The following is a 25,902-nucleotide window of genomic DNA, read 5'->3' as shown; positions in this document are numbered from 1 at the left end:
GGTGGTGCTAGATTATGCTACATAACAACTTGAAGCTGTTCCTTTAAAAAAATACTACCACCAAAAGTATTGCATGGGAGTTGTCCCTTATGTTTTCCAGAACAAGGATTCCTAAAGAAATCTTTACTGACAAGGGGACACCATTTATGTCCAAGATAATGAAAGGACCATGCCACTTTTTTTAGAATCAAGCATGTAAGCACCACAGTGTACTACCCTCAGATAGATGGATTAGTGGAAAGATTTAACAAAATAAGGCCTCATTCACACGAGCATGTATGCATGCGCACATTACCGTGCATCCACTGATGTTCCGAAACATGGGTGAACTAAGCTCCATCCACCATTGCTTTCAATGGGCTGCCTCTGCTGCTGGTGGCCCCATTGAAAGCAATGGGCCGCCAGCAACCCCTGCAGTGATTTTCAGGGAAGGGCTTGAAATATAAGCCCTTCCCTGAAATTCATCCCTAGGTGGTGTAAAAAAAATATATACTCACCTCTTCGCCGCTGTCGTGGCTCAGCCATGTGTAGCCGCTTGGGTCCCCGACACTGCAGTGAAATTCTTTCAGCAGGCATGGATTTAAAATCCTTGCCTGCTGAGTGCTGTTTCTGACTGGCTGAGCACTCAGCCAATTAGACACAGCCCTTTCAGCAGGCGGGAATTTTAAATCCCTGCCTGCTGAAAAAGATTCAGAGCAGTTCAGGAAGACCAAGCAGCTAGACGCGCCTGAGCCCCACAGTGGCGGAGAGGTGAGTATATATTTTTTTACACCACCTAGGGATGAATTTCAGGGAAGGGCTTATATTTCAAGCCCTTCCCAGAAAATCACTGCAATGCTTGCCTGCATCCTATAGCTTCTAATGGGGCCACCGGCAGCGCCGGCCAAATTGAAATGAATAGGAGAACATCACAATCCTTTGCCACAGCTGTCAAAGTGTTCAGTGATGTGGGGATTCCTCGCGGGGAATATAGATGTGGTGCACGCATGTCCTATCTTTTGCAGGTGCACGCATTTGCACACCTGGAAAACATAGACATGTGAACATAGCATAGGGAAACCAATGGTTCAAATAGACACAAGCATACACGCTCGTCTGAATGAGGCTTAAAGCAAATGTTAACAGGGGTCATAGCTAGAGATGAGCGAGCATACTCGTCCGAGCTTGATGCTCGTTCGAGTATTAGGGTGCTCGAGATGCTCGTTACTCGAGACGAGCACCACGCGGTACTCGTCTCGATTAAACGAGCACTGACCATTGAATTCAATGGAGCCGGCAATACAGCCGGCTCTATTGAAAGCAATGGGGTGCCGGCGTACGCGGGATGAATTGTTGGGAAGAGCTTAAATATATAAGCCCTTCCCTGCAATTCATCTAGAAATGTGTAAAAATAAAAAATATATATATACTCACCTGGTCCCGGCAGAACGATGTTAGCCCATTGAATTCAATGGAGCCGGCAATACAGCCGACTCCATTGAAAGCAATGGGCTGCCGGCGATCGCGGGATGAATTGTCGGGAAGGGGTTAAATACATAAGCCCTTCCCTGCAATTCATCCAGAAATGTGTAAAAATAAAAAATATATATATACTTACCTGGTCCCGGCAGACGGAGTTCAGCGCGGCAGGCTGCAGTTCTCCTGAACTGCTCTAAACAGCTGTGAGTAGTATTCAGCAGCCGGGGATTTAAAATCCCCGCCTGCTGAATGAGATGCCGCTGATTGGTCACAGCCTGACCAATCAGAGGCATCCCTCACTCACACCCATTCATGAATTCATGAATGGGTGTGAGTGAGGGATGCCTCTGATTGGTCAAGCTGTGACCAATCAGAGGCATCTCATTCAGCAGGCGGGGATTTTAAATCCCCGGCTGCTGAATACTACTCACAGCTGTTCAGAGCAGTTCAGGAGAACTGCAGCCTGCGGCGCTGAACTCCGTCTGCAGGGACCAGGTAAGTATATATATATATTTTTTATTTTTACACATTTCTGGATGAATTGCAGGGAAGGGCTTATATATTTAACCCCTTCCCCACAATTCATCCCGCGATCGCCGGCAGCCCATTGCTTTCAATGGAGTCGGCTGTATTGCCGGCTCCATTGAATTCAATGGGCTAACATCGTTCTGCCGGGACCAGGTAAGTATATATATATTTTTTATTTTTACACATTTCTGGATGAATTGTAGGGAAGGGCTTATATATTTAAGCCCTTCCCGACAATTCATCCCGCGTACGCCGGCAGCCCATTGCTTTCAATAGAGCCGGCTATATTGCCGGCTCCATTGAATTCAATGGGCTAACATCGATCTTCTCTGCCACAGCTGTTACAGCTGTGGCAGAGGAGAACGATCTTTACGCTGACAGTGTGGGGGGGGGTCTCACTCTTGCCGCTATTGTGGCTTAATAGTGGGACCTGGGAACTTGAGATGCAGCCCAAAATGTAGCTCCTCGCCTGCCCTATTCGTTTCTGTGTCGTTTCCATCACTTTCTTGTGTTTTGCAGATTTTCACAAATGAAAACCTTAGCGAGCATCGGCGATATACAAAAATGCTCGGGTCGCCCATTGACTTCAATGGGGTTCGTTACTCGAAACGAACTCTCGAGCATCACTGAAAGTTCGACTCGAGTAACGAGCACCCGAGCATTTTGGTGCTCGCTCATCTCTAGTCATAGCCAAAGCAGGTCGTGACTGGGACCATCTGTAACTGTACCTGATGTACTTTGTTAGAGAAGTACCACAAGCATCTTCTGGATTTTCTCCCTTTGAGTGGTCTATGGCAGTCATCCAAGGGGGCTGCTGGACATGGCCAAAGAGACATGGGAAACAGAGTCTTACCAGATCTACCATGCTAATTTAATTAAGCCCTGGAAGTATAAGGAATTGTTGGGCGCCTTGGGTGTTAGGGAGATAAAAGTGCAGCAAATATTCCCACAGTTAGAACAGAAGACTCCTTTTCAGTGCGCCAACAAAAGGCCAAAGAGTTTCTGCAGAAAAATAATAGGCAGTTTTTTGACCGGCCGGGTGGCACCCATGTAATAAAGCATGACATAATAACTAAGCCTGGGATTAAGGTAAACCTAAAACCGTACAGGATACAGTAAGCATGTAGAGAAGCAATTTATGCTGAAGTCAAAAAATAAAAATAAATCTTGTTAATTGTATGGCACCAACTTATTCTGCAGCGCTTTCAGGTAATTTTTAAAATTTATTATTTATTACCCCCCACCAAGTTGGGTACTCATTTTACCGACCTCAGAAGCATGGAAGGCTGAGTTGACCGTGAGCCAGCTACCTGATCCACGCGGGGATTGAACTTGCAACCTTCAGGTTGTGAGCGAGAGCTTACACTCTGCGCAACATGAGGAGCACATGCTTGAGCTAGGAGGAATTGAGGAGTCAAAGAGTGGGTGGTTAAGCCCATTGTTTTGATTCCCAAACCAAATGGCATTCAGAGACTCTGTAATTACTTCATAAAACTAAACAAAGTCTCCAAGTGCTATGGTTACCCCATGTCGAGGGTGGATGAGCTAATTGAGAGGTTAGGTAACGCCAGACACATTACCACTCTTGATCTTACAAAAGGGCATGGGCAAATACCTTTTACTGATAGAGCCAAAGAGAAAACCACATTTGCCACGACAGATGATTTGTTTTAATACAAAAACATGCCATTCGGATTGCACAGAGTACTATCGCAGGTTTGTGCCAAATTTTGTCTTGGCAGTTGCATCATTGACTGACTTGACTAAAGGTCAGAAGTCAGTGATGGTGATGTGGACCATAGAGGCAGAGAAGGCTTTTCAGAACCTGAAGTCTACTTTATGCCAACAGCCAGTACTAATCATCCCTGACTTCACCAAGGTGTTTATAGTGCAGACAGAATCTTCTGACACAGGTTTGGGTGCAGTGTTATCACAATCGATAAATGGTGAAGTACATCCAATAATATATTTAGGTTGGAAGTTGTCACCTGCCTAAAAAAATTACAGGGTTTTTGTCATAAAAAAAAAATAATTCTATACTCACCTATTCCTCCCCAGGCAGAATCCTTACTGCATCTTCTCTTCGCTGATCTTCTCCAGTCCTCCGGGTCACCTCACCACAAGCTGTCCGGATCCTCTTCTCCTTGTTATGAAATGTGTATTCCTCGCACTCTTTTTCCTGTAGGTCAGTGAAGGTGACATCCCTGTGATGTGCTGTTCACTGGCTCGCAAGGAATGCTGAGCTATTGCAGAGACAGTGGGCATGCGCAGTCTCTGCAATATCTCGGCACTCCCCACAAGGCTGTGAACTAGTGACATAGCATACATTGCCGGGCAGGAAGGAGACTGCCAGTGAATGTACATAATGTTACAGGAAGCAGAAGAATCAGCCAGCTGGAGGTGAGGTAATCCTGATGTGCTATCCAGGGTGCACAGTCCTCCGGTCTGGAGAAGAGATGAGGGGGTATGTAGACATGGGCAAGGAAAAGTACTCTAGGGAGTGTAAATTTCACCCAAATGCTTAGCTTGGGTGAGATAAAACTCCAGTACAGGTTTTCCTTCTGGATCCCAGTGGGCTCAATAAAGCTATGCATGGGCTGAGTCTGCCTCTGTGTCGTCGTCGACCCCCATCCCCCTGCAGACACTGCTTCTCCATATAACATTTTATATACATATGAATTTAACCATGTAAATCCTTAAATATTTAAAATTAATCTACTTTACATACATATAAAATCTATATCCTTTAGGCCCAATACCCACAGCCATATTTGCACTGCGGATTGGGAGAGGGCATGCACCTCTGGATCCTACAGCAAATACTGCCCATAGACCTGCTATGGAAAGGACTTTTCCATGCCCACAAGTGGAAATCAATTGTGATTTTCTGCTTGCAGGGAAAAAACTGCAGCATGTCCTTTTCTAGTGCAGGCCTCACACGGACAGCTTCCATTGCAGTCAATGGAAGCCGTCCGTCCCGCGGCGAGTCACAGCGGATCTGCGTCATCGCCAGCACAACTCTCTGCACTGTGCACATCCGCAGAGCAGAAAGAAGACTTCAAGACAGGTATGCGGGGGTCAAGGGCGGGGGAAAAGGGTCGGATTTTGCGGTCGGAATCCAACCCGGCCATGGGCATTCAGCCTTATGTAGGCTTAACTGACTAATGATTGCTAAACACTGCCAATTACCAGTTGGAAATCTTTATATAGATATATATGTTTAATATGCTTAATTTGGAGTATATTTTGCTATTCTTTTCTGCCTATGCTCTCAGGCTCTGTCAGGTTGGATGGGGGCTTTGAGGGAAGTTATATCTTTTATGATTTAAGGCTCATTTACATGCAAAAATAATCTTTCAAACAACTGAAAGCTTGAAAGATTTTGCAATCTGTTTGCATAATGTATAATGGCCATTAGCATTGTATTATGTTTGTTTGCATGTAAAAGGGCCTCCAGGAGATGTTTGCAGAGCCCAGCGTGTTATTAATTACACACCCAGCTGTGTTGTTCTGCTCACAGTTGACAGCAAATTACAATGTCATCTGAGATAGTAGAGATGAGTCCACAAATAGTAGTAGACATACGTGAGCCGGTCATATGCCACTACCCACATATTTCTATTACCAGTGGTTTTGGCTGATGGCGCTGTGTGAGGCTTGCAGGGTGAGCTGTAGTTTGTATTGCTACCATACGGTGTTGTGTATGATGCTTTATACAACACTTTTGGGACCTTCAACCACCACTAATAGGGTGTATTTTATCTTTGTATTCCCAGCATGCTCCGAGTGTAAAAAACATAGAAACAGGACTGGAGGGAGGCGGTGTGCAGCCAGGAGCGGGAGGAGAGCTGCCAGTGACCGCCGGTACTACAGCCCTGCTTTCTGTGTGCTCCACGCTCCCTGCTGCACACTGATGTGTATGGGTTCTGGCTTTTGGTTTTTAATTCCTAGTCATTGTTAAAAAGATCTGTATAAAAGGTCAGACATTGTCTTGCACGCCTGCTGCCATCCAATAGGTGGCGCTGCAGAGGTATTGTTCCATCTTCCTTACTTGAATATTACCCAGAGGAGCCTGCATGGCCTTATAAGTCACCTCACTTACCTTTTAGGTGCTCTCCTTAAGGCCGCCTGCAGACGAGCAGGTCGGATACGGTGGCGAGGATTCTCGCCGCGGGACCCGACCCCAGCGCCTGCTGGGAGGAGCACGTACTTATCCGCGTCTGGCGGCCCCGGCTCTTTCATGTGCCGGCTGACGGCTCTTTTATGTGTCGGCTGCCGGGCAGCCGGCGCATGCGCAGACCGGAGCCGGCGGCCGGGTGAGTGACATTTCTGTGCGGGGCTCTGCAAGCCCCGCACAGAAATAGGACATGCCGTGGTTTGTTTGCCGCGCGAGATTTCGCGGCTATCTGCACAGGAGTGCGTATTGTAATGCACTCCTATGCAGGCTTTTAGTGGCGGAAATCCCACCGCGGGATTTCCGCCCGTGTGCAGGCGGCCTAAGGAGTAAAGATCCCCCCCTACCTGACCCAAATCTATAGACCTCTCACCAGCCAAGCCAGAATCCTTCTGCACACTGATGAGGGGCAAACACCCCAAAACAGCTGTCTGTGTGTGGATTCTGGCTTGGTTTTCAATTCCTAATCACTGTTATAAGGCCTGTCTAAAAAGAGTCCAATATTGACTTGCAGAAACGCTGTCATCCAATAGGTGGCGCTGCAGAGGTATTGTTCCATGTTTCTTATCTCCAAGCTCTGCTCACATATATCTATATTACACTCAAGTTCAGCACTAACAACCAATCAGGTTGAATCAGGGAACCCAAACAACCAATTGGGTTGAATCAGACAAGCCAAACAACCAATCGGGTTGCTGGAATTATGAATCAGAACCAATGAGGTTGCTGGAATTGCTCCATAGTGCCGAACTTGAGTGTAATATAGATATAGCTCCACCCAGTCATGTGACTGATTATTTGTTGATGACATCTTCACAGGTCCTCACACTGCAGTTTAGCCTTTGAACTGCTGAGCTCCTCCCACTCACATGACTGACCACATGGTGATGACATCAACACAGGTCCTTCAGCCTCTTCTTATTCTCTCCACTGCTGAGCTCCTCCCACTCACATGACTGACCACATGGTGATGACATCATCACAGGTCCTTCAGCCTCTTCTTATCCTCTCCACTGCTGAGCTCCTCCCACTCACATGACTGACCACATGGTGATGACATCATCACAGGTTCTTCAGCCTCTTATCCTCTCTACTGCTGAGCTCCTCCTACTCACATGACTGATCACATGATAATGACATAATCCCAGGTCCTTCCAGCTTCAGATCAGGTCCTGCTGGTAGTCCCTGGTGTTCTCTCTGTTATCAGCCATTCTCCCAGCTGTAAGGTAAGCTTCCATCACGTGTTCCTGTGCTTGTAGTGACGCTGTGATACCGTCTGCTGGGGTCATACATGTTACATGTGGAGGTTCCTCCCCGCCGCTCACATTCCCTGGATTGGGGGTCAGTATTGGGGTACGATAAGAGGAGGTGCAGATTGGGACACATTTATCACGCATGAGGAATGGGGTTATCATCTTTGTCATGAAAAAATACCAATTGAGGTAGAAAAAAAGAGGGACAGGACTTGGTTTGGGGAAGACGTCTCACATGTGAGGTTCTGTATATCACATATAATGATGTCCCTGTAGGATTTACAGCTGCTCCTTTCTTCATAAAGGTTCCTGCAGTTCTACAACCTCCAGTTCATCCCGTTTTCTCATCTTCTCCTCCAATCCGCTCCTTCTCCTGAATGACCCACCAAGGATGGCCGAGGACAGGAAGGAGATCACCAGAAGAATATTAGACTTCACCTTGGAGATCCTCTACCTGCTGACCGGAGAGGTGAGCGCTTCTACATTTCTATCCTCTTTATTGTAGTATTTACCAAGTCATCGGGAAGGGAAATCCATAATGGGGAGTAATAGGAAGAGCCCAGTGTCCTGTATAAGAGCTTCCAAATGACCAGCAGAAAACATAATCAGTCACCAATATGGTCAGTTATGTATCATGTAACCAATGGAATAGATGAGGAGGAGAGAGCCGGGAACAAGAGAATCAGAGGCCAGAGTGTAGTCTGGAGGAGAGGAGGAGGAGAGGGATGGGAACAAGGGGATCAGAGTGTAGTCTGGAGGAGAGGAGGAGGAGAGGGCCACGAACAAGAGGATCAGAGTGTAGTCTGGAGAAGAGGAGGAGGAGAGGGCCACGAACAAGAGGATCAGAGTGTAGTCTGGAGGAGAGGAGGAGGAGAGGGCCACGAACAAGAGGATCAGAGTGTAGTCTGGAGGAGAGGAGGAGGAGGAGAGGGCCACGAACAAGAGGATCAGAGTGTAGTCTGGAGGAGAGGAGGAGGAGGAGAGGGCCACGAACAAGAGGATCAGAGTGTAGTCTGGAGGAGAGGAGGAGGAGGAGAGGGCCACGAACAAGAGGATCAGAGTGTAGTCTGGAGGAGAGGAGGAGGAGGAGAGGGCCACGAACAAGAGGATCAGAGTGTAGTCTGGAGGAGAGGAGGAGGAGGAGAGGGCCACGAACAAGAGGATCAGGGTGTAGTCTGGAGAAGAGGAGGAGGAGGAGAGGGCCAGGGACAAGAGGATCAGAGGCCAGAGTGTAGTCTGGAGGGGAGGAGGAGAGGGCTGGGAACAAGAGGATCAGGGGCTGGAGTGTAGTCTGTAGGAGAGGACCAGGAACAAGAGGATCAGAGGCCAGAGTGTAGTCTGGAGGGAGGCGTTTTACCAATAGTTTGACATTTATATTAAATTGTAACCATAACAAGGAGGCATCTTCTGTGCTTTGGGGATAGAAGGTCTCTAGACAGAAAATGGGGTTCTTTACTGTAAGAGCAGTGAGATTATGGAACTCTCTACTGGAGGAAGTTGTGATGATGAATTCACTAAAAGTTTAAAAAGGGGCCTGGATGCCTTTTCTGAGTGTAATAATTTTACAGGCAGTAAAGGTTTTTATTAGTGAACATGGGTTGCTATGTGAATCATCCTGACAGCCGGCAGCTTCCAGACTATTCCATCTTCTATAGAACTGAACTTGGATTTCATGGCCGCTGTAAATTCCTCCTGAAGATGTTCTTTAGTTCATAAAGACAAGATAGGAGGAGTATATCATTAAGTGCGGGTTGCACCAACCCAGTTCAGTTAAACTGCGCTCAACTGTTGAACTTGGTGCAATGCATTTTGCTTAAACCAACACTTTTTGATCTAAGATTGTCAAACTTATTTCAAGTGATCTGTGATCAAAGGTTCAACCTAGAAGAATCACACATGGTGGCTCGTGAACTTTGATCAACGAATTTAATCTACCACAATAAGGGGATCAAATTATTCCAAGATTATTCCCATGTCACCAGCTAAACCACATTGGTGCAGTGTCTTTCTACTTGATCAGTGATCAAAACATTGGTGCTTTAGGGCCTCCAGAACGTTCTGGAGTAACATGTCAGGATGCGGTGATGGAGTTCTTCCACAATGTGAGGGTAGCAGTGGTATTTCCTAGTTTGCAGTGTAATAAGGGCAGTTTGGGTGGACGGGGGGCAGATTATAATCCTCTAGAAAGGGAGATGTGACGTCACTTATTATTGTGTACATGATGATATTTCTCAGCATCTCTCCATACACAGGATTACACAATAGTGAAGAAGACATGAGGGGGCGGTGTGACTCCCATCATCCATCTCCTGGAGTCAGGAGGATGGAGCAGGAGTCATTTCCCCACCACAGAACCTCCCTCCCCGATACATGAGCAGAAGATCCTAGAGCTCATCAACAAGATGATGGAGCTGCTGACGGGAAAGGTGATGCTGCGGGGGATGGGGGACATTATACAGTAACAGGAGGGGTCTGGGTGATGACTGGATATTGTGTTGTCAGGTTTCTATAAGGTGTCAGGATGTGGCTGTCTATTTCTCCATGGAGGAATGGGAGTATATAGGAGGACACCAGGATCTGTACAAGGAGGTCATAAAGGGGGATCAACGGCTGCTTAAATCACCAGGTAAGATTTTTTTCTAAAACCTTTGATTTTCTCACACCATCGCTAGGTGATGATGCGGGTAGCCACAACCTATCCGCTATTTCAATTGCAGATGGGCCGTGGGTCGGACGGCTTCTATTGACTTTAATGGAAGCCATCCGTGTGGAATTTGCACAAAACTAGAACATGCTAAGATCTTTTTTTTTCTCACAGAAATTGCAATTCGATTACGCGAGTGTGTCAGAAAAAGTGATTTTGCATAGCATGTCCTGAACAGTATTTGCTGCGGATCATCATGTGCAGCCGGCCTTAAAATAAATAACGAATAGTGCAATAAAATGTCAAGTCGGCGGTTCATACCATACATGTAATAAAAACTTAAAGCCTTTACCCAAACGCTGGACTTTCTCCATTTTCCTGTGCATCAGTTGTAATTTCCAGCCAGTCCTTGCGTGGGAGCGACTGCAGAGGAGCTGCTTTCTGGTTCATCTTTTGTAGCTGGTGTTAAGGGTTAATCTTGTTTCTAAGTGACATAATATAAGGATAAATAGAACAATGAAGACATTAACCTAGATGCTGCTTTTTAGTCTGGACCTTGCTCCAAGGACATTGTGTTAAGACACAAGGCGCCAGATAAGGACTAAAACCTATGCTTTGTAGTGCCAGGAACTAGGATTTTAAGATAAGTCAACAGACAAATTAAGCTATGTTAACAGAGAAGACACACAATTATTATAGAACTATTGTCTAGTGCACCAGCAATCTCCTGACTTGGGTAATATTTTTTGTTTGTTTGAGCTTTGAGACTATTTGGTAGATGTCAATAAGTCCTAAGTAGTTTCACCTTTGTACCAGTAAGCGACAAGTAGTTTCACCTTTGTAACACTAATCTTTGTACCAGACAACATTTGGATACGCCTCCTTCTTCTTGTATAAGAATTGGCAAGGTTCACAATAAAGCAGAATTCATTTAGATTCACTATGCTGTGTGTGTAGTGGGTTCTTATGGTTCTCCGAGTACTCGCTATAACTTTCCTTTGAATTTGGACTCAGGCAACATCAGCACTGGTCTCTGTTGAAGACCCCCAACACTGGTTTGTAATTAAATCTCCAAACCTGGCGTGTGGCTGGCTATGACTGGCTATGACTGAGTGAGGCAGCTGGTTTCAAAGCTCCTGCTCTAGGAAGAGGTCCTCGGCCCTCTAAACATACTTACAATATTGCTTTGCTGAACCAGTCCAAGCGTGCACCACATAGAAGAACTGGGATGGATCCAAATCCAGAGCGTAATGTGAGAGATATATCCACCTTTTTTTATACGACGGCAGATGTGGAGAGAATTTTGGCTCCGTCAACAACGAACTGTGTTTTTCTGGGTTCCCCAACCATTGATATGTTACAGAGAAAATGGGAAGGTGAATTTAAACGAGCGATATCGTTGGAGCTACACCTACTGACTCTGGTGGACTATTGTAAAGTTGGTAGGATACCCAGAGGGTTGCGGACACATATTAAACCCACTTTACTACCAGGGAACATTCCCTTTTGCAATAAGTTTGAGGCGATTTGCAATAAGTTTGCTCTGGACATCATGTTGCTGAACATTTAATTTTTGCGAGAAGAGGTGGCAGCCTGTAATGAAAGGGCTGTGACGACCGAAAGGCAACTCAGAGAATCTGTCCCCCCGCAGGATTGGGATATGCGTTATAAAAAGAAAGCTGATTTGTTGAAAAAATATAAAGAAGATTTGGAGCTCACGAAGAGGAAGAAGTGGTTCCGAGACTTAGAGGACTATAATCAAAACCAGGTCTATAGCTGGCATGGTCCAAAGGCTGCGGTTTCATTGTCGACCGGAAATAGGAGGCAGAGACAAAGGAGGAGATTTCGTCCACGTAATGATTTTGGTTTTTCATCAATGGGCTCTAGTTCAGCTGAAGATCTTAATGATGACGGCCAGAGAGAGGGATCTTTTTTGCCGACTGGTGGACCACCTCGGAGGAAGAGGAAAGAAAACCCAAATTCAGGAGAAGACGGGGTGGACGTAAACACCGGAGGTCGCGGAAGATTGGCAGCCGGCATGTGGACCAGGTCGAATGGAAGGCCCCCGCAGATGGAGGAGAGAGTTGCGAGGACCCCCAGGAGAACTTAGTTGTAAACATCTCATCGAGAGAACTCTCTGATGTTGAGAATAAGGTACTCAGTAAGGGCCTAACATTTTGTCCAACGAATCGGGTTGATTGGTTCCAGACTGACTTGGACCTGAAAAGGTTTTTTAGAACTTTGCATTTGAAGGTGCACTTTTCTGGTATGCAGGGTGGTGCGGCGGTTGCTGCGCAGTCCAACACCCGTGAGAGTTTCTCTCTCGGTGGTGTTGGACTGCGCAGCAAGAGCTGTTTTCATCCCCCTGCGAATAATCATGCTGTGGAAACATATGTTAATTTGGTTGAGGAAGACATTCAGAAATTAAGATCTAGAAGTTTCATTGGCAGGAGGAAGTATGATAGCAATATCTCTAGAAGGGAGAGGGATGCTGTTAAATCTTTATCTGAAGACAAAAAAATTACTATACAGTCAGCTGATAAAGGGGGTGCAATAGTTGTTCTTAACACAGAGTTCTATACTCAGGAACTAATGAGTCAACTGGCTGATATACAAGTGTATGAGAAACTTGATAGGAACCCCACTTTTGCCTTTCAGAAAGATTTAAAGATTATGTTGAATGAGGCCCTTGTGAATGGCATTATTGATCAGCCACTAGCGGAATTTTTGGAGGTTAAACATCCAAGGGTCCCCATAATATATACCCTCCCTAAAATTCATAAGGACCTCCAATGCCCTCCGGGTCGCCCCATAGTGTCGGGTTGCGATTCGATCTTTTCAAACATCTCCAGATTTCTTGATAGAGTTTTGTGTCAGTTTGCTTTTGATGCCGAATCTTACATCAGAGATACAAGTCATTTTCTTGAGAGGTTAAAAACTATTGAAGTATCTGACACAATGGTGTTGGCGACGTTTGATGTGGTGGCGTTGTATACGTCCATCGAGCATTGTAAAGGGATTAGTGCCGTGAGACGCTATCTTGAGCGATCGGATGTCTCTAGTGGGTGTGTGGCTTTTACCCTGTCGCTGCTGGAGTACATCCTCACCAATAACTATTTTGTTTTTGGGGGGGTGTACTACCGGCAGCGGCAGGGTACTGCAATGGGGTCACACGCAGCCCCCAGTTATGCTAACATATATATGCGAGCCTTTGAAGAGGACTTTGTACACACCTCAACATTTTGGACATCTATTAAAGCGTGGTGGCGCTTTATAGATGATGTGTTTGTAATCTGGGAGGGCTCCGTTGACGACTTGTTGCAGTTTCAAAGCTCTATAAATGCGGTGTACACTGAATTAAAATTTACTTTAACGCACTCGTTAACTGACATCCAATTTTTGGATGTTCGTGTGTTGAAGATTCAGGATGCCTTGATCACTGATTTGTACACCAAGCCCACGGATCGGAATAATATTCTCCGTTATGATAGTTTTCACCCAAGACCCATGTTGAGATCTCTCCCTTGGAGTCAGGTTTTAAGAGTAAAACTTATAACGAATGATGCAGCCTTTGAGAATCAATTAGAACGCATGTGTTCCAAATTTAGGTCTAGGGGCTACCCGATGCCCATACTTGATAATGTCAAGAGAAGAATTAGAAATGTGGATAGAGAACAACTTCTTATGCCCAAGGTAAAAATAGAGAACAAGAGAATTCCTTTTGTGACGACATACAGTGATATGAGTCACAAGATTGCAGCGGTTTTAAAGAAGTATTGGCCGATAGTACAGAGAGGCTGTAGGGACATACGGGAGTTCGATACTAAACCCATGTTAGCGTACAGACGGGGAAAGAATTTACAGGATAGTCTGGTCAGCACTGTGATCAATGCGGGTAAAATGGATAGACAGGGGGTGTTGGCACCAACACGTTTTGGCAACTTCCCATGCCTATCATGTGTGTGTTGTAACAACATGGTTAGAGGGGACACCTTCAGACACCCTTTGACGGGTCGTGCGTTCTCAATAAAGGGAAGATACACATGTAACAGCAGTTATATCGTTTATTTGTTGACTTGTCCTTGTGGTATTGCTTACATAGGGGAAACTATACAGGAGGTTAAAAAACGAATTATACAGCACAAGAGTAATATACGTACGAGACAAAGAGACTTACCGGTCTCTAGACATTTTATTGAATGTCGACATGCTGTTAACCAGCTTCGTTTTAGGGTGATTGATAGTGTCCCTGAATTAAGCAGAGGAGGTGATAGATCCTTGATGTTAAAACGCAAGGAATTGATGTGGATTCACGCGTTAGATACTATGCACCCGAAAGGGCTGAATCTAGAATATTGTTATTCACCGCATATATGAGCCATTATTATTTTAACACGTTTTTGTAATTTTGTCAGTATTTATTCCTGTTTTTCCTTTTGTCTTTTATTTAGCTTGCTGGATGTCTGGTCTCCGAACGCAGAGTTATCTTCACGGATGCACTATTGGTTCGCTCCACATGTTTTCCCGTGCATTTTTGTTTTTTTCTAAAAAAACAGTGATTGTGGTACATATTTTGATATGCGTTTTGATACAATAAAGTTTTGTGATATCTTATATATGTGCTGTAGGTGTCTCATTATAACAGTGAGTATAGTAGTGATTGAAGAGCTAGGGTTATGGGTAATTTGGAAATATACTCCATAGGGTCCATGAGTAATCAACGATTAGGACTCTGCAGTGTAGACATAAAATTAGTGTCTTTTTGTTAAGGGGGACACCTATAATGCCTGTCTATTCTTATGAAAGAAGTTTTTTTGAGGCATATATCCGTCTAGAGTTATTTCTCTATTTACTCCTGAAATATAGATAGAGCTCTGTCAGCATCTCATATATGCTCGAACACTGGTAATTGACATTTGATAGTATGCTATTAGAGTGTTTGAACAAGATTTATTATACCATGATACGATACGCCTTTATGGTGGTGTCGGTATCTGATATGGCTATTCATATGTGCATTTGACATCTTGGGATATATCACAGGCAGAGTAAGGGTTTGTGTATACTTTAGACGGGTGGACCATATCCATACCATGTGATGCAGCATGTCAGGTTGAGCTGAGGCTTCTATTATGCCACATCGCTAGGAGAAACAGGTTGGACGCTCCCTGATGACGTGGCGCTGCACGGAGAGGTGACACAGCGTCCCTGGTAACTAGAGTTACTATGGAGGCGCCTGCTCGTGATGCAGCAGGATGCGCTCTGATGACGAGCAGCTACAACGAAAGTTAACACTGTGATTATGGATGTGTGGTCATCATGATGGTGCCGGCTCAGCATTCAACATGATTCATTAAGAAGCTGCTGGAATACTTATTTTGTTCATCTGCCTTTATCATGAATTCCACATTTCCGGCTGGATTGGACTGAGGTGCATCACGTGGGAGACTCTGCGGTAAGGTGACTGACACCAGCAGCTGATTGTAATGTTTTTAATTGTTTAATGGGAGTGTCTTTTGGGAATTGCTGGTATTGGCTGACATGTTTAGATTTTTAGTATATAAGGTGGTGGGATAGAGGTAACATGCATGCTTGATAAAGACCGGAGACGGTCGAAACGTCGCTGCCTGTACCGTTTATGGATTTGGAATAAAAGAACTTTTGTTTTACTTCATCCTCTGGTCTGCTGCGGATCTTCTTTGTTTATTTGCTAAACATACTTACAAGGCACTTCGTCAGTACCAGATGGGAGGCAGCAAGCAGGGAAGAACCCACTGCCGTCAGGGAGCTCAGGTGGGGACTCCCACGGCATCTGGGAATTCCTGACCGGTGGTTCTCCGCCGGGTTCCCGGAGTGCAGCTCCAGACATGCAGGATGCAGGTGGCGTGCCGGAGGAGCATTCGTTGGAGCGCACGCTAAGGCGGTTGGCCAGAGAAGAGGAAGACAGCACTGCTATGGCTACTCCCAGGCTGCATGCTGAGAATGGAGAAAGGGCCCGAAGGGCGCCAGGTGACGAAGCACAGTGAGACGGCCTGCCACATGGCGCCTCTCCTGTGCCAGTAATGATGCCAGTAGAGAGGTAGCTCATTGGGTCTGCGGCCAGAAAGCAGAGCTGCATGGGGGCCCTGCAGGAGAAGAAGGGAACTCCAGATCACTGTGTTGTCCTTGGAGGGGAGTTACCAGTGAACTCTCCGGGCATCTATCCCCAAGCATTGGGGACAATGCACTTGGGAGGTGCACTACAGCGCCCATTCTTGGCCAAACAGGGGGCACTGCAGGGTCCAGGGGCCAAAGGAACAAGGTCTGCCCAAGAGGCCTCCCTAATTAACCGCACTTGGAGGAAGCCCTTTTCAGTATATTCAACAACATTCTGGGGGTGTCCCTGGATTCCTCATTGGAGATGGACAGATTCCATCGCTCCTTGGGTCCTAGATGTATAGACCTGGAGCGGCCCTGAGATGTTATCTGCCGAATTCATAAATACCAGCTAAAAGAGGCCATTGTGCACGAGGCAAGAGAATGACAACCTATTCCATTTCAAAGATCTCAGCTACAGTTGCTACCAGATCTCTCACACCTCACTCTCTTGAAATGAAAAGTTCTGCGACTTCTACTTGAGGAATTCTGTCACCGTAACTTGACATGTATTTGGGACTTCCCCCTTTATTTGCAAGTTTGCCACAAAGGTCTTATAGAGGAATTACGCCACCAAGAGACCTCCCTGCTTTCTTGTTAGTTTTGGGTCTTCCATCGCTCCCCATTTCGGAGTGGCCTGCTCTGCCCTCCTGTCTTCGGACCTCCAACCATGTCCACGACATTGTCCACAGAGAAGGGCAAGAGATTGACCTGCTCAAGCCTGTTCGGTAGTCCTCCCACCTCCTGATTAAATCACAGTGACCCTCTCTGGTTCTTTTGTTTGGGGCTCCTGGGGTGCTAGATGTGGCTGACGATGGCGGGCCACCCACTGCGCTACTGCACTGGGCCCTTAGGTGTATATAGATGCAATGGAATCATATAAGCTTTAATGGGCACTGCCTGTTTACACTGATTGGGGTCATGCTGAGGGGGCCACTGTTGTGCACTGGGGGAGCTGCCTCCAAATTAAGAGATGGGTACCTTGGAGCTGGCCTCATGCGAAGCTGGTAATTAACCATAGGTTCCCATTTATTGTTTGTTGGATATACACTTCTTGTAGAAACAAAAGGTATTTAGTTATATAGCAATGTGGGTTGGGGAGGAGGTCCCTTTCCATAGAAAGCACATCCCATACTGGGGGACCTGTGCTGTGGTTTTTTGAGTACAGGTGTTCTTTTCTTTCCCCAACTCGATGAGCGAATGCCTCAGTAATGTCTGCCCAGTTTGTTATTGAGCTTCCTGACATAAATCGTTACCTAGTTTCCACACTTTTTCTTATTCTCCCCTTATTCTTTTCCCTCGACACCTATCTTTTCTCCTTTTCCCTCCCCCTTTAAAAACCCTTTCTTCACCTCCCTTTTTTTTTTTCTTCTCACTTATTTGTCTCCCCTCCCCTCATCCCAAGATGGCTCAAGTCGAGTTTTGCTTCTTAAATGCAAGAGGCCTCAATGTAGCACAAAATCTCAATCAAACACTATGTCCTCTACTCAAACAGAGGACTCATGTTGTTTTCTTTCAGAAAACTCCCTTCCATTCCGAGCACATCCCTAACATCAGGGATAGGTACTAGACTACAAGGTTTCATAGTTCAGACCCTGCGGCAAAATCCAGAGTAGTTTCGATCGCAGTCTACAAGGTAATACCCCATGAGGTCTCAGACACATTTGTAGACCTAAGGGTGTTTCTTATTCCTTAAAATTAAACTCTTTAACAAATTGGTATCTTCCCAATAAGAGTCCCGTTAGGGCGGTTAGATCGCTCTTGGTCTGTTTGGCAGACTTTCAGAAGGGATGGTAGTACTGGGGATGACGTTAACTTCTGGCTAAACCCAGATATAGATTGATCTGCCTCCTGTGAAGACCTCTCCACCATGCAATTATGAGCATTCTCCCAGGCCCTCAGGAAGATTTAGCTGGTAGATATATGGCGTCTCCTACATTGTAGTAACAGACTTTTCTTACTTCTCCCCCGCCCACCACATGTATAGCCACATTGATCTCCTAAAGTAAGATCCTAGTTTACTCCTCTCTAAGTAAGATCCTAGCTTTATATAGTGATCCGTTGTTGCAGATCCACATCAGTGGCTCCTGTCTGGATCATTCCCTATCAGGAACGGATAATAACGGAAAAATTAAATATCATTTAAAAAAATTAAAGTAGTACAGCAAAAAAAAACTTTGAGAATTTGGTACCATAGCAATCCTACTGACTCATAGAATAAAGTTATCAGGTCATTTTTGTTGCCATGTGTACTCCATGGAAACAAGACGAATCCAAAGATGGCAGAATTTCTGGGGTTTTTTCCATTTCACTTCACTTAGAATTTTTTTAAAGTTTTTCAGTACATTATATGGCACATTAAATATTATCATTGTAAAATACAACTAATCCTGCAGAAAACAAGCCCTCAGCCATCTATGTTGATGCATAGATAAAAGAGTAATAATTTTATAAAGGGGGGAAAAAAGGGCCATGCGGTTAAGTAGTTTAATAAATAACTAATGCCCTTCCTTCTATGACTCAAATACCTCAGTAGATGTTTATTATAAGGCCCCAGTCCGGCTAATTTCACACAGGCCAGTGCAATATCGGAGCATGAATCTCGTTGTGATGTCGCGCTCCCCAACATGCAATTTCTTCACAGATGCACGGCATTGTTTTTCTCAGAACTGTTTCGCATCACTTTGGGGAAGTAGCGATCCTCCGCTATGGCTGACAGTCTTTCTTTTCAATGGGGAAGCCTTGCATCTCAACGCGTACACCTAGCACTTGGTGCGATGCTGCAGCCGGCCCCATTGAAAACAATGGACAATGCAAGAGCACGCCCAAAGATAGGACATGTTTCCCGTAGCACGGTGCAATGGAAAATAAAAATAATATTTGTGCGTCTCAACACACAAATCTCACACGATTTTGTGAAAACCGCCTCACACCATCTTGGTCTGGTCAGTATTTGTAAGCGAAAACTACAAGGCCGAATGGCAGCCTGCAGTCAGCAACGATTCACATACAGTTAAGCAGATATTGCAGTGTGTATATGCACCCTTAGGGCCCATTCACACCAGCGCATTTCCCGTCTGTATTTCGTGGGCAGCACATTGACCCCTTATATGCCATTACACTATATACACATGCATTTTTTTCTCAACTCCAGCAGATTTATTAATGTATAGTTATACACAGAACGATGTTACATAAACTACTGTTCCTTTCCTGACAGCCGCACAATACTCGCCCATCATCCTGCGCTGAACATTGTGTAGGGGCTCAGAGTTCGACACTACAATAAAAATGTGCTTACTTTTAATATGTGTATATTACAATGTTCATTGCATGTTTGTTACTCACTACATAATCAGCCAGACAACTTGCAGCGTTCCTGATTGGCTGCCCATTCCCTGATTCCATTGGCCTGAGTAAAACGCAGCAACAGCTTATTGCTTGGAGGACAGGATAGTCAGAAGATAGCAGACCTGTGATTGGTTTGTTGGTTTCTCAGCAGTGCCAGAGCCCACGTGGAAAGATAATTTTGTGCGTAAGAGGCAGTTAGGAGTTGGAGAAAGACCAGAGAAGAGAGAGGAAGCAAAGACCAGAACAGGAGGGAAAGCCAGTGCGGTGGGAAGGAGAAGCTGTAGTAAGTAACAGGAAAAGATTGTAATGAAGGGATATAGAAAGGCAGCATAACGAAGAAGGATATAGAAGGAAGGATTGTATTAAGAAAATTAAGTTCTAAACACAAGGATCGTATATATAGAAGGTTAGAGACTGAAGATTACAAGCAGCAGGATAGAGAACGATAAAATGATAAAGAAAGGGACAGCAGTAAAAGGAGATCTACACATACAGAGAGAAGAAATATAAATGTAAAGAGGACAAATGTGATATCTGTAATTACTCACCTGAGGATGAAATGCAGAAGTAGAGCCTGTCTATGTTACTAAGAAAGTCCCAGAAGTGTCCACTGTATGAATACGATAAATTGAAGACTTCTCTCAGAAAATAAATTGCTTTAATGTTATATTGTTGAACGTGACTCCTGAAATCTTCCTTCTCACCACTTTACCATCAGCACTGAAGAGTACCACACCAACGCCATCCCCTGGGGAAAAGGGACCATTCCCTGACTTTTATTTTAATTTATTTCCGTTTTTATTTATTTTTGCCCGGAGCCGGTTTAGGCTGGTGTCAAAAACATATTATAATTTTTAACATCATACACTGCCCGACCAACAGGTAGCCCTAAAGAAATGCCAAGCTAGAGACTTTGTAGTCTGTCGGTCGCTGCCACGTCTGTGAGGTGGGAGAACAGCAGAGCCACTGCCGCCATTGCCCATGACTAACATCCCTCACGTTCATGCACACCACAATTGTGTAATGTTGCTGTGATATTAGAATTTTTTTAATAAAGCACTTTTTTTCTACTCTGTATCTATCTTGTTTTTTTGTTTCATTCAGTTTTTGATTAATTGAGCTTTGTCATTTTACCTAAAAGTGTGTCTTTCTAATATTTACACTAAGTTGACAAGAGAATTGGGACACACATACAAGGTGATGAAATTTGATATTTTTATAACATTTTTAGAATGGTGTTAAGCCGCCTTTGGCATCAATGACTGTAGTAACCCTCCTAGCCGGCTTTGCACCAAATTCCCGATAGATGTGTGGAGGAATTTGCTTCCATTACTCGCGGAGAGCTTCTGGCAGAGTGGCGCATGCACAGATACGACGTTATAGTTCATAACAAAGATATTTGATGGTCCAAACTTTGGGCTGGCCAATAAAGTTTGCAGATGTTCTACTCCTCAAACTGCCTCAACACTGCGTGCTGAAGGACATGGTGCTCGGTCATGTTGGTAGAGACACAGAGCTGTACCAAAGTATTGCCACTGGGTAGGTAATGCCACATTATTCGAAATGTGTCTGTTTCCATTGATGTTGAGGGTAGACTTCACTATAATCAATGGCCCTAGTCCTTCCCAGCATAATCACCCCTACACCATAATAGAACCTCCTCCAAACTTCACCGTTAGGCCAATGCAGTCATGTAGAAACCACTTTCCAGAAAACTGTCACACCCAAGCGCGGTCATCCGTTCATAAGATGGTGTACCATGGTTCATCTGTCCAAACTTGCTTCCACTAATTTACAGTCCAAGGACAATGCTCCAAGCACCATCGCAGGCGCCGCTGTGCATTCACTGCTGCGCTGTTGGGCTTGTGATGTTATCCTGGAGAACCTAAAGAAAAATATCTGTATAACTCTGTATCAGCACAGATTTATGAGAGATCGGTCCTGTCAAACCAACCTGATCAGCTTCTATGAGGAGGTAAGTTCTAGGCTGGATCAGGTAGAGTCACTGGATCCTGTGTATCTGGACTTTTCCAAATCATTTGATACTGGGCCGCATAAAAGGTTGGTATATAAAATGAGAATGCTTGGTCTGGTGAGAATGAGTGTAATTGGGTAATTAACTGACTCAGTGATAGGAAGCAGAGGGGGGTTATAAATTGTTGTTGTTGTTAGCCGCTTAGTCATTCATTACCCTCAGTGACCCTAAAGGCGAGCTCCATGTTTTTCGGTACTACACTGCTTCTTTCAGTTGTGTGATATCCATGCCAGGATCTGTCCAAACATTATAGGTTTTTCTAGCGACTCTGCTCGCATTACAAGGCCAAAATAAATACTACATGGTAAATAAATGTAAATGGTGCATACTCTGATTGGGTCACCCTTACTAGTGGGGTACATTACCGATGTTTGTAATACTGGCTTTGCTGGCAAAGACCGCGTTTGGCTGCGTATCACATGCACACGGTCATGCGCAGTGTTGCTTTTTCAACTTCCCTGCTCTGTTTCAGAGTGGGGTTGCATATGAAAATGCCACCCATACGCAATGTATTATATATGGACAGTATTAAATATGGACAGCATTGCTTATGCTGCCTATTCAAATGTATAGTGCTCACGCTGTGTGGTACGCACAGAAATAGATCATGCTGCGGTCTGTTTCTAATATGTATCAACACACAGTGTCTACATGCACATGGTGCATGGATCAATGAAAGTCCACTGACTTCACCACATATCACGTGGCAAAAAAGCAGTTATGGCCATGAACCTTAATACTGGACAAATATTGTTACAATCACCCAAAAATTAACAAAACAGTAATTGGCCAATGGGTACTTAACCTTTAACTGAGAACGTGAAGTCTCACAGACCCCTTCCCATTCTAGATTTCTGAGAATCTTTGTGGGGGTGAGGGGTACCAGATTTATTTAAAATATATAAATAAAAGATGATTATTTTTACATGTTTTTTAATTATTAATAACCTGAAAAGTAAAACAAAGTTATTGTAAACATCCAGTCCATTATTGCGAAAAAAAAGTCAACCACAATATATAGGAGATTGTGAGACCTCATGTCCACGGAAGTGAACGGAAAATAAATCGCGTACGCAGTTGAAGGTTAATGGGGCGTATTCAGTCTGAGTGTCTAGAACAGCATGAGTTCTAAATGGAGCGCTGAATAGCATTGCAGGCAAATGTATAGGAGAATAGAAGGTAAAATGCAGTAATAGAACATGAATGGACTTTGAGGGTATAAATAATTTATGTAAGTAACCTATGTTCTTTGTTAGGTAAAACTTGAAAACTGATTATGAGGAAGCAAAATACAACGCCCAAATAACACAGCAAAAGGCTGTCCCAAAATACTTCCGTACCCTGCCTCAAAAACAAAACACTGCCCATATAATATTGCACTACAGTACCTACATAAGACTGCTATACAATGATCCAAAGAACTGTAATCCTCCACCCACAAAATACTACAAAACACTCTAAAAATACTGTCATCCACTACTTCAAAATACTACATCACCCACATAATACTACAAAATATTGACCCAGAATTCTAATAATAAATGGGTTGTCTCAAACACCTGATTTTGCCAGGGGCAAACCACGGCTCGTCAGGCATTTCTTCTGTAATGGCTGATGAACGGAGCGAAGTGTTAGAAACCTCCTCCTGCGCTGCTTTCCCAGCATGGGGACAGTGCTGCAGTAACAACTACAATGGCCACCACCTCATCCTTGGCACCCCTCTGCAGTCACCCACACTATGTCTACTGTGGAACAACAAATGCTACTTCTCCCGTCTGCTACCACTTCTGCACTCTGCTATATGTGGCCAATATTGCTATTGGGGCAGGCTTTTAGACCTACATTCTATCCCTAGCTTGGAGGTGTTCTTCTGGTTTTCCATGTCACTGCCCGCAGCACTGTAGAGGTGAACCACCATTCACCCACAGATTTTATGAGGCTACAACAGAATGGCCCCTGCTGCCCTATCACAGTTCTCTCTTCCCCTCCCTGGCTGTGTCTCTGGCCGGCGAAGGGGACTTAATAAAAACAGTGGCGCAAAACACACTTTTCAACCACCAGTGCTAGGCTGGTCCTTCTAATCACTGCCTGATCCTGGCTTGGTCCCGGACTGAGGGAGGCGAGGCTCAACATCCCAGCCACTGTTGTGTAAGGGAGGACTCTACGCAGAGCACCCGCTTTACATATCTTTTCTGGCCCCCTCCATAAATGTCATACATGTCATGTCTTGGTGGTGCGCTGTGCAAACCTGTCTAGTTATTCTGTTATAGGTTTTGCACAGCTGCAGCGAGTGATGGGTTAAGTGTTTGCAAAAGTGTGGGTGATGCTTGCAATGTATCAATTTGTCTTGTCACGTGGTATGAGTGAGAATATAAATAGGAGTGTCTGAGAGTGGAAAAGGAGAGCAGACTCCATTTCATTTGGGTCCCTTTGAGAGAACGCCAGCCACATGGGGCTACCTTCAACCCTCATGGGGTGAAGAATGGAGGAAAAAGAGGGGTTCCCTGAGAGTGTATATTTCAGAGATGAGAGAGGAGTGAGCCCCAATTGAAGAGAGAGCGTAACCAAGAAGCAGGTGCCACTTCCAAGGCCTAGTGCAGAGGTACTCTTTATTCATTCTTTCCAAAGCAGCCGTCTTGAAGTCTGGGATCACCGCGTAGCGGTACACCCATTGATTTGTCACAACCGGCCGTCCTGAAGTCTGGGATCACCGAGTGGAGGTACTCTCAAGTCTGTCATTTGTGCCTTGTATACAAGAAGTTTTTCTAGTACCGTTTTTGCCAGGCCCTGACCATTGCTAGGGACCTGAGGTATGTTACTTCTGTCTGCGGTTCCATTTATTTACTACTAAGGGTCATACTGGTGGGTAATGGAATGGTGGCGTCACCCGTGACATCCGCTATCCCTGTTCTCCAGTTTATTGGGCATCCCTATCCTAGGGGTGTCCGGAAGAGGCCCAGCGCTGCTCTGGCCGAGGCTACGTGTGTCCCTCTGGGAGGGAGCATGGCAAGTGCCACCATGACAAGTGACCACTCTACTCTCCCAGCTCCTCGATGTGTGCCTTGTGTATGGGGTCACCCTATGGGACCCTGCACATATAATTATTCTATAGATTCTATAAATATCTATGTAAGGAATACCCCTTTAATTCTGCTTTATTCCCATACTACTGCTTCTCTACATTTACAAGGTAATCAATTTCCACCATGATATTACACCGCAGAGACAGACGGACTGCTGGCAAATGGATGTGGATGAGCGCTTGCCACACACTGATTTGGCTTAGGGCTAAGTCTGGATACAGCACTTGCAGTACCTTAATATTCATCCTTTACCCCTGTAATTAGGATCTGGTCTTCATTGCTGGATCTGCAGGTCAATACTCACTGAAGTAGTCTCAGATCTATAGCTGCTGGTGTAGCAGAATAACGGGGCCCCTCCATACTGTCTGATATATGGTGTCTGTATTGTCTTGTATATTGTCTTTGAATGAAGAATGAAGCAGCAGAATATGTATTGGAGTTTGCAGCACTGAATGGGTTAATGTCTGCAAATGAGCTCTCTCTGTCTGGAAAAGTATTGCTTTGTGTTGTAAGTTTTAAGTCATGTGACCTTGCTTGATATATGTGGTTGCAAGAGAGTTCTGTAAGGTCCTCTGGTTCCAGTCCTAGCCTAGCAAGGAACTCACACAGACACCTTCAGTTCTGTGTGGGCCAGAATGGAGGAGACTGAGAGACATCCCCAGCCGTCCTTGGGCGGGTTGTACCCAGGAAATGCTAGTGATGTATTAACCCACTGAGGAACTGTGAGAGAGAGTGGAACCGCCATTGCAGTGTAGAGTGTATGCCAAACGTGAGTGCTGACTGATAGAGAACTGGAGAGAGAAAGAGGCGTTTGTACTGGGCACGGAGCCCTACAGATAACTGGGACTGTAGATTTCTCCGTGAACCTGTGATATCGTCCCTGTCGCACCACTTTGTGATTTCTGCACCAATTGTCTTGCTGGCGTGAGTTATACTTTGAAAGAACTATAAGTTTCACAAGTAAAAGAGCACCGTTCCCGGCTTTGCTATTTAAACTTTCCTTGTGAGTGTGAACCATTTATTTCACCATCCAAATTCACCGCAGAGGAAGGAACGGTGGCGTCATCCATGACAACAGATTGCCAAAGTAAAGCGTGTATTGGGTTACGCTTTGAATGGCCTGCCCCCAGTTACTTGGACGGGTATCCCACTACCCTCAGAGTGGGAGATGGTAGAACCCTGTGACAAGGCCCAAACTCTACCCCACTGTCTCCTAGGTGGAGGGTCAGCTCCTTGGATGC

The 25,902-nt window shown here is 45.1% G+C and overlaps 1 protein-coding gene across 1 annotated transcript in view; it reads left to right on the top strand.

The window, feature by feature from the left end:
- The first annotated feature begins 7,305 nt into the window (after nt 1-7,305).
- LOC136578536 (zinc finger protein 585A-like) overlaps nt 7,306-25,902 on the top strand; it is a 241,101-nt gene continuing 222,504 nt past the window's right edge. Inside the window, exon 1 of the mRNA XM_066578671.1 lies at nt 7,306-7,386. The gene's annotated coding sequence lies outside the window, so the exon portion shown is untranslated. The remainder of the gene's footprint in view (nt 7,387-25,902) is intronic.

The sequence above is a fragment of the Eleutherodactylus coqui genome, chromosome 9, assembly GCF_035609145.1.
Source record: "Eleutherodactylus coqui strain aEleCoq1 chromosome 9, aEleCoq1.hap1, whole genome shotgun sequence".
NCBI lineage: Eukaryota > Metazoa > Chordata > Amphibia > Anura > Eleutherodactylidae > Eleutherodactylus > Eleutherodactylus coqui.
Note: the sequence above shows the minus strand (reverse complement) of the source record. Positions and strands in the feature narration are given on the sequence as shown.